Consider the following 13937-nt stretch of genomic DNA (forward strand, 5'->3'; position numbering starts at 1 on the left):
TGCTAGTCATATAGCAATGTCTATAAGCAAAATAAAGGGTGACTGTAGGCTTTAGTTTTCATAGAAGATCCATGGAAGAGAAATACATTTGTTGAAACTTGATGGATAAATAAAATTTAAAAGGCAGGGGCAAGAAGGGTGGAAATTCCAGGTCACATAAGCAACACTGCCAATGTCATGGAATCAGGGATGAGTGGACATTATAAAAGGGAAATCCCCATTTTTGGAGAGTTAATCCATTTTCAGTATTTCTTTTGAATCTCACTATAGTTTCCTTATATATATGGCTCTTGCTAATTTATATAACATCCCCAAATAATATTCATTGCCAAAGGCTGGTGATAAATAATGTTTATGGTTTATAAATGTTTACACAATCAAATGTCAACAGATTCCTGAATAAGCATGCATATGAATGATACATACACACATGTTCATGTATTAACACTTTCTTACTTAATTTTTTGTGCCCTATGTTTTGGTTCCTTTCATTTAATAGGTCTCCAGTTGCTGCCCGGTGTTCTTGCCATGATTTATGGCTATTCCATGACAAGTAGGTCTATGTCAACATAACCCCAAAGGCCAAAGGAGCTAAGAGGCTGAAGAAAGAGACTGACAAATCCAGTTTCTCAGAAAGAAACATTTACTAGGGACTTACAGACTGAAGCCATGCTTTGGTCAGCCACAAGAGAGTACTTGCCACATGGTTACCCCAGACCAAGGGCTTATATACTTTAGGCAAAGGGTACACATGCTTCAGAAGAGATATGTAAGACAATTGAAGTCAACCCTTTAGGGATAGGATGCTGTGTGTATCATACACTACAATTTGCTCAAGGGCAGGATTTATGGTAAGTAAGTGTTTATCACTAGACTAAGGTGGTTTTGACCTAAGGGTAAAATTTACCAGTAAGTAGGTGCTGTTATTAGTAGATAAAGTAGAAATCTTAGAGGCATTCCTGGTACTGGGGTCCATCAGTAGTCAACATGGCAGATTAGCATAAAAGATGGAGTTCCTTTAGCCTCCACAGTGACCATGGGAGAAGGCAAGTTACATTAGTACTTAAGAAATATGTTCAGTCAACCAGCTCTTGAAACCCTCACTGATGGCTAGATCAAAAATATATTTTGTTAGTGACTTGAGGTAGTGTTTACAAAGATTAAATAAAGATACAAATAAAGTGTAAATTTAAATGTATTTGGTTGGATCAAGTGGCAGAAATTAAGGTTTCAGTTGCCACATATGTATATATTAATAAAAAGGTGTTTTTATCTTTTCTTTCTCCTATTTAGTTGATTATTCTATATATACTTCTCAATTTTATGAAAAAACTGAGCATAAGAGTTAAAATAAATGTCAATGAAGCCATTTTTAGTGAATAAGAAAGCTTAAAATGTGGTTGCAATTGGATTAAAATAAATGGTTTTGTTTAAAAATTCAATTAAAATTTTTTTATTGAGTTTTAAAAAAATACTCTAGTTACTGCTTTAGTGATAGATCAATGACAAATAGGAAGAGAACCCTGGTTCCAAATGCCTGCATCTGAGAGAAAAGGACATTTTTACATTCCATTCTGGGAGACAGAGTAGGCTTCATATGGGAATATAAATTGGAATTTGCCTGCTGTATTTAAGGTCGATATTTTTTTCACTGTCTAATTGTGGAACATTCTCAAGCACATGTAACTACAAAAATGCTGCCTCCAGAAAATACCTCTTAGAGATTAGTATTTCTCCATTTAAAACGAGGAGGTAAATTACTTTTTATTAGAGTTATTAGACATCTTTTATAATTGTTTTCTTTAGGAAGGGGCTATTTGAATATTAAAAAAGGAGTACTTTGTCTCTTGAATGCAGAACTGCCTCTGAACTCACATTTAATATATTGTCTATGCAAAACCACTTTTTAATAATATCCTTTAATATATCACATTGTTTTAATGGTAGCAGCTCTTTTATGGCAAGTTGCTGTAAAGAGAATTATAGTAGTCTAACACTCAAAACTCTTGGCATATTTCACTGGTTCTTGTGTTTACCAGTTGTGTGACCTTTTAAAAGTACAATAATCACATTTAATATGTTTACATCATGGAATCGTTGCAGGATTACATATAACAATGAATATAAAATCCTAGGTGAACTGTGAAAGGCTACAAATAAAAGCAATTATTTTTTAGTTTTTTTATTATTGTACTTTAAGTTCTGGAGTACATGCACAGTTCATGCAGGATTGTTGCATAGGTCCACACATGCCATGGTGGTTTGCTGCCTCCATCCTCCCATCACCTACATTAGGCATTGCTCCCAGTGTTATCCCTCCCCAACCTCCCCGCCACCTGCTATCCCTCCTCTAGCCCTCCATCCCCCAACATACCCCAGTGTGTGATGTTCCCCTCCCTGTGCCCATGTGTTCTCATTGTTCAACACCAGCCTGTGAGTGAGAACTGCATGTTTGGTTTTCTGTTCTTGTGTCAGTTTGCTGACAATGATGGTTTCCAGATGCATCCATTTCCCTACAAAGGGCATGAACTCATCATTTTTTATGGCTACATAGCATTCCATAGTGTATATGTGCCACATTTTCTTTGTCCAGTCTATCATTGATGGGCATTTCGGTTGGCTCCAGGTCTTTGCTATTGTAAACAGTGCTGCAGTTAGCATACATTTGCATGTGTCATTATAATAGAATGATTTATAACCCTTTGGGTATAAAGAATGCCCAGTAGAAAATGACAGCACATTTATCATTTAACAGTTTCTACTCTTTACAATCTCTGACACTGGAAATCCTTTAATTTCATACTGGAGAAAGAGAAGGTTATGTTTTCCTTGTGCACAAGAAGATAGTTTCTTCATCCAGCCATAATTGTCATAGATTTTTCAGAGAAAGAACTAACTAAACAAGGATTTGCAAAACAGGTGGGTTAACTGTCAGTCCTGCTTGCCCAGACATATATCCTGACCTGGGACTAAGTCAGCCTTGAGGAAGTGATTGTTTTGCATTTGTATCTATTTCTAATTTTCACACCATTGTCTTAATATATTAGAGGCACCCTAAGCACTTTCTATAGATTAGGAAAGAAATGATGAAATTGTCTATTTCTGTTACATTATCCATGATATAAAACTGTCTACAATACAATTCAGAGATCTCTTAATATCAGGCTTACTATTTGAGTGGGGATAAAGAAATTGATCTGTTGACACTTTGTGCTACTTCAGTTTGATAAAATAATATCTCTCTGTACTTTGACACATTTAAACTGTCATTATTTTTTTATTTTTTTGAGATAGAACTTCACTCCAGTTGTTCAGGCTGGAGTGCAATGGCATGATCTTGGCTCACTGCAGCCTCCAACTCCTGGGTTTAAGAGGTTTGCTTGTCTCAGCTTCTCAGGTAGCTGGGACTATAGGAGCACACCAACATGCTTGGCTAATTTCTTTCTTTTTTATTTGTAGAGGCGGGATTTCTCCATGTTGTCCAGGCTGGCCTTCAACTCCTGGACCCAACAGATCTGGCTGCTTTGGCCTCCCATAGTGCTGGGATTACAGGCATAAGCCATTGCACCTGAACTAAACTATCAAATTATAATGTTTTAATTTCAAGTATTGTTATTTAGTTGTGTAAGATTATCAAAACATGGTGACAGATACTCCTCTAGGAGCAAAACAGTCACTACAGTTTATTATTGATTATATAGTCACTAATTTATTATTCCACCAAACTGATACAACGGTGGCTTCTGATTTGTTACATTGCATATCTTGAATGATACTGAACATTTTTGCTACCCTACAGTATATTTTGAGAAACCAATAAGTACTGCTGAAAAGTTCAATGAATGTGAGACCAAAATATTGTGAATTAAATAAACATTTAATAAGCATAATCTAAAGTGGATATATGCATGTGTCCTATATTTAAAATACTCTACATAAATGCTCTGATATGAAAATCTTACAGAATATAAAATGATTGTTCACCCTCAAATATGTTACCTGCAGAATTTTTTAAAGTTGTAAACTAGCATTCTACATTTTCCAACTAATATTAAACACAGACACAGCTTTCAATATGTATGCCTCTTCGTGTAGTGGTGAGAAATACACACATAGTTGTAACCACAGCATTTTTTGTGTTTATTTTTACTGGAGTTGCTAAAGTTTAAAACCAAAATATACTTTAATCCACTCTTCTTATTTCATAAAAGTGATCACTCTTCATTGTGAAATCTGGATGGGATATTATAACAGAAAATGCCATCAATAATGAAGTATCTTCTTTTCCATAGAAAAGAATAGCAAGGTGTCCAAAAATTTTGAGACTGAATTTTCGTATTTGAACATATCTACTAAATGTCTCTTTCTTCTTGTTGCTGTTTCTAGCACACATACTTACATTTTAGTAATAAAAGAATCATAAAAATGCATAATAACAATTAGTTTAAATATTTAACCAAGCAGTAAACCTGATATTTAAGAATTTCTTAATAATTAGGATGAGACAATATATCCTCTTTCTTATTTTCCATAGAAAGCAATGTTTTGTTTAAGGACATGGATGAACCTGGAAACCATTATTCTCAGCAAACTGACACAAGAACAGAAAATCAAACATCGCATGTTCTCACTCATAGGCTGGTGTTGAACGATGAGAACACATGGACACAGGGAGGGGAGCATTACCCACTGGGGTCTGTGAGGGGGAAATAGGGATGGGACAGCAGGGGTTGGGGAGTTGGGGAGGGATAACATGGGGAGAAATGCCAGATATATGTAATGGGGAGGAAGGCAGCAAACCACACTGCCATGTGTGTACCTATGCAAGAATCTTACATGTTCTTCACATGTACCCCAATACCTAAAATACAATTTAAAAAAAGAATTAAATAATAGGCTGGGTTCTGTGGCTCACACCTGTAATCAATCCCAGCACTTTGGGAGGCCAAGGCTGGTGGATCACCCGAGGTCAGGAGTTCAAGACCAGTCTAACCAATATGGTGAAACCATGTCTCTACTAAAAGTACAAAAATTAGCTGGGCGTGGTGGTGTGTGCCTGTAGTCCCAGCTATTTGGGAGGCTGAAACAGGAGAATTCTTGAACCCTGGAGGCAGAGGTTTCAGTGAGCCAAGATCATGCCACTGTGTTTCAGCCTGGGTGACAGAGTGGGACTCCATCTCAAGAAAAAAAAAAATTATAATATTTGTTATTTATAATAGTAGCAATAAAAGTTTCTAAAAAAAGATTCTCCAAAATAATTTTTCTGAGACGTCTTTTTACAATAACCCAATGGAAAATAAAGTTGTTTTAAAAATTCAAATTTTCTAATTGACAAATAATAATTGTACATATTCATGGGGTACAGAGTGATATTTCAATAAACATAATTCGCATATACATTATTTCAAACATTTATAATTTCTTTGTTTTGAGAACATTCAATATCCCTTTTCTAACTATTTGAAATTGTCTATTACTGTTACTGATAGTCTTCCCACAATGGTGTAGAACACTAGAACATATTTCTCCTATCTAGCTGTAATTTTCTATTCTTTACCAAATCTCTTACCATCCCCACTTTCCCTAGCCTTCAGTATCCACTGTTCTACTTTTTAATTCTATGAGATCAACTGTTTTTTGCCTTCCACATATGTATGAGAACATAAGGTATTTAACTTCCTGTTTCTAGCTCGTTTCGCTTAACGTAATCAGTTCTCTCCATGTGGTTGTAAAGGATGGGATTTCATTCTTCTTTCATAACTAAATAGTATTTTGTTGTGTATACATCACCTTTTAAAAAATCATTTCATCTGCTCTCGGACTCTTGTTTCCATATCTTGTCTATTGTGAATGGTGCTGTAATAAACATGAGTGTGTGTATATGTCTCTGTGATATAATGATTTTCTTTTCTTTGGGTAAACTCCAAGCAGTGGATTTGCTGGATCCTATGGTAATTTTATACGTAGTTTTTTGAGAACCTTCCATGCTTTTCTCCATAGTGGCTGTACTTACACTTCTACCAACAGTGTATAACCATTCCCATGTCTCTGCATCCTTACCAGCATTTGTTATTTTCTGTCTTATATTTTTATTATAGTTGTCCTAATTGGGGTAAGATAATCACTGTGGTTTTGATTTGCATTTCTCTGATGATTAGTGATGCTGAGCATTTTTTTTTTTCATATATTTGAATGTTCAAATAATTTGCCTATTTTTTTAAACAGATGGCTTGTTTGTTTGTTTGTTTGTTTTTGCTCTTGAGATGTTGCTATTTGTATATTCTGGCCATAAATTTCTTGTCAAATTAGTACTTTGCAATTATTTTCTTCCATTCTGTATGTTGTATTTTTACTTTGTTTCTTTGTGTTCTCTTCAATTTCTTCTATCTGTATTTTGTAGTTTTCTTTGTAGAGGTCTTTAACCTCCCTGGTTAAATTTATTTTTAGGTATTTTATTTGTTTTTTTTCTGTTTTTGGTAGCTATTGTAAATCAAATTGCTTTCCTGATTTCTTTTTCGGCCAAGTCATTGTTCATATATAGAAATGCTACTAATTTTTCTGTGTTTTGTATCCTGAAACTTCACTGAATTCATTTATCAATTCTCAGATTTGTTTTGGCAGAGTGTTTAGGTTTTTCTATGTATTGATCATGTTGTCTGCAAAAAGGAACAATTTGACTTTCTCCTTTCCAATTTGGATGCCCTTTATTTTTTTTCTCTTGTCTAATTACTCTGCGTAGGACTTATAGTACTATGCTGTATAAGAGTTGTGAGAATAAGCACTCCTGTCTTGTTCTAATTCTTAGAGGAAAATCTTTCAGCTTTTTCCCCATTCAGTAAAATGTTGCTGTGAGTTTGTCATATATGGCCTTTATTATGTTGAAGTACTTTCTACCTATACCTAATTTATTGCGGGTTTTGTCATAAAGGGATGTTGAACTTTAGGAAATGCTTTTTCTGCACTTAGTGAGATGATAATATGGTTTTTGTTCTTCATTCTGTTGATGTGATATATGACATTTATTGATTTGTGTATGTTGAAACATCCTTGCAATCCTGAGATAAATCTCACTTGATCATAGCATATTATCTTTTTGATGTGTTGTTGTCATTGGATTCAGTTTTCTAGCTTTTTTTAAAATTTTATTTTTTAGAGTTTTTGTATCTAGGCACATTAGGGATTTTGGCTTTTAGCTTTCCTTTTTATTTTTTTTAATTTTTTAATTTTGTCCTTGTCTGTTTTTGGTATCAGGGTTATGCTGGTCTCATATAATGAATTAGAAATAATTACCTCTACTTCAAGTTGTTGAATAGTTGGAAGAGAATTGGTATTAACTATTTTTTAAAGGTTTGAAAAAATTTAGTAGTGAAGCCATCCTGTCTTGAATTTTATTTTTTGGAGGGCTTTAAGTATTTTATTACTTAAATAAAAAAAAAACTTACAGTAAATAACGGTTCAGTCTCATTACTTGTTATTAGTCTGTTAAGATTTTCTATTTTTTAGTTCAATCTTGAGAGATTGTCCAGGAATTCATCTATTTCTTCTAGGTTTTTGAATCTATTGATGTACAGTTGTTCATAGCAGTCTCTAAAGATCCTTTTTAAGTCTGTGGTATTCATTGTGACATTTTCTCTTTCGATTCTGATTTTATTTGTTTGAGTCTAAGAAATTTTTGTTTTGTTGATCTTTTGCATTTTTTAGCCTCAATTTTATTTAATTCTATGATGATTTTTATTACTTCTTTTATTAATGTTGGATTTTTTTTCTTGCTTTTCTGGTTTCTTGAGGCACAGTGTTAGGTTCTTTATTTGAAATCTTTCTAATTTTTCGACATAGGCATTATTGCCACAAACTTGCCTTATAGTACTGCTTTTGCTGTGTCTCCTATGTTTCCATATGTTGTGTTTCTATTTTCATTTGTTTTAAGAAATTTTTAAATTTCATTCTTAATTTTTACTTCACTCATTGGTCATTCAGGAGCATGTTGTTTAATTCCCATGTGTTTGTACAGTTTCAAATGTTCCTCTTGTGATTGATGTCTAGTTTTATTCCATTGTGGTCCAAAAATATAACTTAGTTTTGATTTTTTAATTAAATTAAATTAATTAATTAATTTATTTTTTGAGACAGAGTTTCACTCTTGTTACCCAGGCTGGAGTGCAATGGTGCGATCTCGGCTCACCACAACCTCCGCCTCCTGGTTTCAGGCAATTCTCCTGCCTCAACCTCCTGAGTAGCTGGGATTATAGGCATGCACCACCACGCCCAGCTAATGTTTTGCATTTTTTAGTAGAGACGGGGTTTCACCATGTTGACCAGGATGGTCTCGATCTCTTGACCTCGTGATTCACCAGCCTCGGTCTCCCAAAGTGCTGGGATTACAGGCTTGAGCCACCGCGCCTGGCCAATTTTGATTTTTAAAAGTTGTTTGAGACTTGTTTTCTTTCCTAACATATGGTCACTCCTGGAAAACGTTCCATATGCTGATGAATATTCTGCAGCTGTTAGGTATCATGTTCTATAGATGTCTGTTAGGTCTCTTCAATAATTTTTAAACCTTGTCTGGGATAGAACCTTTTATACAAGGAAGTTAACTATTTTCTCCTGAGATGAAGTTAATTTTCTGATAAAATACTTAAGTATATGATAAATTTTAATGGAAATAAAACTTGTTTTGGAGACTACTCATCCACCTACACTTGATTCTCAGTTGACTATGAGACAGACCAAATATCTTTTATTACAGTAATTTCCTTTTGTATGTAGGTTAAGATTGGTAATTTAATACTTTTTTTTAATCTTATAAAATACTATTACCAAAATTGAATCTGTTAATGATGTTTCGATATGCTAGAAAAACCGAATGGCCAAAGTTGATGAGAGAAAGATCTATTATTCTAGTAACACAGAATTTAAAGTTAATCATAAATTATTGTTGAGGTCTTTATGCTGAATGCCCCTTGCTAATGCAGGAACAGATCACATGCATTGGCTCAGTAGTTCAGGCAGAAATTTCTAATGAACTTGCCAGTGGACACAACAAGAGGGCATTTGTTAACATCATGCTTGTTTTCAGTACTGTAGTTATTGCAGTATTTGGAATGTTAAAAAGAAGTTAAAAATCCAGCAGGAAAATTGAAAAATCTTTATACTGAATTGAGATACATAGACAAAGGGAACTATGATAGGTGTGAAAAACTAATTACTTAGAGGAAAGATTTTGCCATATAATGATCAGGGGACTAATTTACTAGGAGATGTTAAAATTTTGGTTTATTGTTGAAATACTGCTTTCTCAATGTATAGCATTTAGTTATACATTGACACAAAAAAGAAGCAATAGCCAAAAAAAAAAATGTGCTAAAGAAAGGTGTAATATACTAATTTTACATGTGTTAAATTTTTGGTTGAGTTTACATGCAGAAAACACCTCTTACAGGTTTATCTTCTTCAAATATACAGATATTATATTAAAGCTGAAGTTCAAAACTTAGTTATTTTTATAATTTTGAGCTCAGCATGGCAATATTATTCTACCTTATAACTCTAGCAGATTTTAATAATTATTTTTTGGACACTGAATGTGTCTAGTCTCATTAAAAAATTTATTTAAACATTTTCCAATATTTTAAACTGCCTTTATAAATTTAATATTCATTTTAAACAGATCCATTTTTTAAAATTAATAACATCTTTCTGTATACTTATTAAATAAGAAATTTAGCATATTAAAATTAAATAGAATGAAGTTTAAAGCCTCTTTAATGTTTCAAAATTATTAATATTTTTATTTATAATCACAAATCTAAATTACTTTATTGCATGTTGTAATTTAGAGTTACAGAACTCTAAGTCTTCTCAGAAGAAAGTATCAAATGATTAGAAGGAATGTAATAAATTATTGGGTACTGTGGGCTTCTGGGTAATGTCTACTAGACTTCTGGGCATTTTCTGATTCTGTAGTCAAGGGTGCACTGGTAATTGCCCAGTTTACAATTTTGTAGATATAGAAGTTAAATTGTAGAAATTGAAAACAGTGCAGGTTTACTAATCACAAAAGTAAAAATGATAATAAAGATGATTTATCACAAAATGATTAATCTTAAAAATGATCCCTAAAGATGACAACACTAATAATTTGGTCTGAAAGAGAATATACATTTCTGAAAGCCATATTCTCATTTAAATCAGTTTTAAAATCTTACTTATTCCTTTAATAATCAGTAAATTAAACAAAATATTTGGAAGTGTTCATTTTCTATATTTACGAGATTCATGATTTTAGTAATTTGAAAATTATACTTTAAAATTCGATTAGGCCAAGTTGTCTCAAATATATTCAACTATATAAACTATCAAAAAAGAACTGGTTCCCTCTTAACATGAAAGTATTAATAATAGTGCTTTGGCTCTTTTAGACCTTTCTGTAGTTAATTAGTTTTCTTTCCAGAGTTGAAAGATGCTTACACATCTAAAAGGACACAAAGCAATCCAAATAAATCCTGTAACACTAGAAATTTTGGCCTGTTAGAAAACCTAAAGCTATGGATATCCATAGATTCTTCTCATCTCCCAACTACCACACTGAGATCTTTTTCTGGATCCATAATCTCCTGCACCAAAAATCTTAAATTGCTCACATTACCTAATTCTCTTTGTCTTTAGTCTGCAATTCTCACCCATGTTACTCAATTTATTGAATTGCACATTGTGTTTCTTCTTAAAGGACATAAATGTCTTCTCTGAGTCTAAAAAGGCCAAAACTTAATATAATTTAAGCTCTTCCATATTTTTAGAATCATTTAACTTCTCATGACATTTAAAATATTTTGCAGTTGATTTGTGGATATTTTTATATGGTTTTGCCTGACATGTTACAATTTGCCTGACATGTTACAATCTACTGACGGATTGAACTCTGCTTTATAAACACACAGATACAATTTTTTTTTTTTTTTTTTTTTTTTGAGACTGAGTCTTGCTCTGTTGCCCAGGCTGGAGTGCTGTGGAGTGATCTCAGCTCACTGCAGTGTCTGCCTCCTAGGTTCGAGCAACTCTTTTGTCTCAGCCTCCTGAGTAGCTATGATTACAGACGCCTGCCACTACACCTGGCTAATTTTTTTATATTTAGTAGAAATGGGGTTTTACCATGTTGGCCAAGCTGGTCTTGAACTCCCAACCTCAGGTAACCTGCATGCCTTGGCCTCCAAAAGTGCTGGGATTACAGGCATGAGCCACCACACCCAGCCTATATTCATTATTTTTTAAACAAATATTTAACAGAAAGAAATAATTTTATGGAAGATAGTTAAACCCTGAGATCTAGACAAGTGTTTTTAGGGAACAAATGACATAGATGTGTATATAGTTTATAAATATTTTCTAGAATAAAACCTGATGCTTATTTATTGCAATTATATATTGTAGAAATGCTGCCTCATTCAAAGTTTTCACCAAAGAAAATGAACTAAATAAAGTTTAACAATTTTATTATTCTACTATTACTAGCTAAGCAATACGAAAAGAAATCATAGATGTCTTACATTTAAAAAGTTGGCAGCCCATACGATACATTTAAAAGATTTAATATTTTTACTTTCCATCAACTCAGGAGATTATCATGAATGCTTGCAAAAATTAGCACTTGACCTTAACTGGTGACTTATACTCTTATTTTAAACCCAGAAATGCCACCTTTACTCATGAGTTTGGAATTGACATGGCACTCCAAAGGCCCTCTGGTTAGCGAACCTTAAGGGCAATTGCACTGGTTTGAAACAATAATGAGCTCTCTATAAGGCTGACTATGGAAACCTATCTGTCATTCTGACATGTTAGAAGAAATCTACTGGAAATGTTGGTGGCAAAAACATGAAATAGACTTGTTGAGATATAAGATATCCAAAAGGAGATAACATTTAAAGACATCCCATTAATCAAACTGACAATGGAGAAGCCCAAACAGAGTAAAGAGTACAGCTGTCTTAAGAAACCATGGCTCATTACTTTTCTTTTTTCCTCTTTGGTTTTCTGTATTTATCAATTGTAACATTTCTTGAATCTGAATACAGTCAGTTTCATTGGATGATTTAAATCTTGACAGTTATATTACACAGTAACTTTTTCAAGAAATGTGATTTTTTTTTTTTTTTTAGAAATTCAATCTCTCCCTTCAAATCAACATTTCTTTTCTCTCATCTAGGATTAAAAATAGAATGAAATGAAATGTTACAGGGGAGATCTGCAAGAGTTTCTACAAATAAGTGGAATCTAAAGTGCTAGTCACCCAATTGCTTTGCTAAAGGTGATACAGCAAATGTTAAAAAAAAGTGCTAACATTCACATTAGCAGTAATTAAAATCTAAGCATAATGTAATTTTTAAAAGTTATTATCTAAACTTCTTTTTAAAAAGTTTTGCTAGTATAATCATTGAATTGAATAAGCATGACTCTGGAGATGTGAAGATAAAACACTTTGTTATTATTTTCCCATAGTCACTTAAAATTTTGTATTGCTAGTTCTTCTAACTGGATGAAAAAAAAGTACAGTGTACTTTGTTTTTTCTTGTGAATGTTAGGTGCAAAAAGTTCTATGGTCACTAAGACTCATAGAATGCAGACTTTTTTTTGGTGATTTTGTAAGCCTGGTCTAGTGCAATAGCAATACAAATTTAAATTCCAGTTGAATCTCTACTCTTTGAGGTAAGTCAAGCTGTAGCAAGAAAGAGCAGAAAGGTCAGGCTCTTCTCACTCTGCTTTGCCAGTTCCAAACTCTCTGTTCATTTAGCCATGACTTCTGATTCTTGAGGTTGAAGAAAGAAGGAGTAAAAGAAAGGGCAGAGACAGCTAACTGACACTAACAGACACCTAACTGACACTGTTCTGGCATAACTCTTTTGTAAACCTAATAGGCTTTCCCATCAGGTGTTCTCATTTTTCATTTGAAAATGTTTCCTTCCCCAACTCCCCAGTCTCAGTAGACTGGTCAACTATTGTTTTATCGAAAAGGCAAATGCATCTCTCTCTTTATCTTTGTTCTTCCTTTTTTCCTCAATGCTTATGCATATGGTGTCAGTGCAGCTCATTTTTGCTGAGTTTTTTCTTTACTCTGGGTGGTCACTTTGATAGCATCCAACATAATCCCACACCACTCTTCCATCCAATTAGGGCCCGTATCTGGTTCAAGGAAAAATTCATTCACTTTTGTGACAAATCATGGAAATGAAATTCTGAAACTATGGCTCTTACTCTTCTCTGACACAGATCCTCAGCCAACCCACCCAGCCACTTAGATTTCTAAAGCATGATTCAGCCACTAGTTTAGTAATAATCTCACAAACAGCAAGGGGCATATATACCAAGCATTCTGCAGAATCACCTGGAAGCTTTTTCACAAGGCCTAAGTTGAGGAGGTAGCAAAATGGGTGTTTTGCGGGGAGTGGGGAATAGTGAGACTCACCGAGAAATTCTCTTCAAATAACTGTTTTTTGCATTTCAACCTAAATTGATAACCTATTTTTATGGGACAGAATTTAAACACAGTTAACTAAGAGGACATGACCAATTTTCTCTCACAAATCTTTTTGCAACTTCTGCGTGTTGGTGTCGAATCTTATTTTGAACTATAGTCTCAATGGTCTCAGTGACATAGCTGAAACTTCAATTAAGAGAATTCCATTTCAAAATCCAGACCAAGATAGCTTTAGGCAAAGACACAAATATGGCTCATTTTCACCCATCTCTGGCAATTTAACAGAGCATTTGCCCATTAAAAGAAAAGAGAATTAGTAGCTATTGAGACTATTTTGTTCACCAGGGACCTTCTATTGTTACATAGACACATAGGTGTTTCCTATACCCAATCCTTATAAATATGTTGAACGTTTCAGGTGCCAGGTTCTTCCTTTTTTCTTGAGCTGGTAAGGGATCTTATCTAA

Source organism: Saimiri boliviensis, chromosome 3 (genome assembly GCF_048565385.1).
Source record: "Saimiri boliviensis isolate mSaiBol1 chromosome 3, mSaiBol1.pri, whole genome shotgun sequence".
NCBI lineage: Eukaryota > Metazoa > Chordata > Mammalia > Primates > Cebidae > Saimiri > Saimiri boliviensis.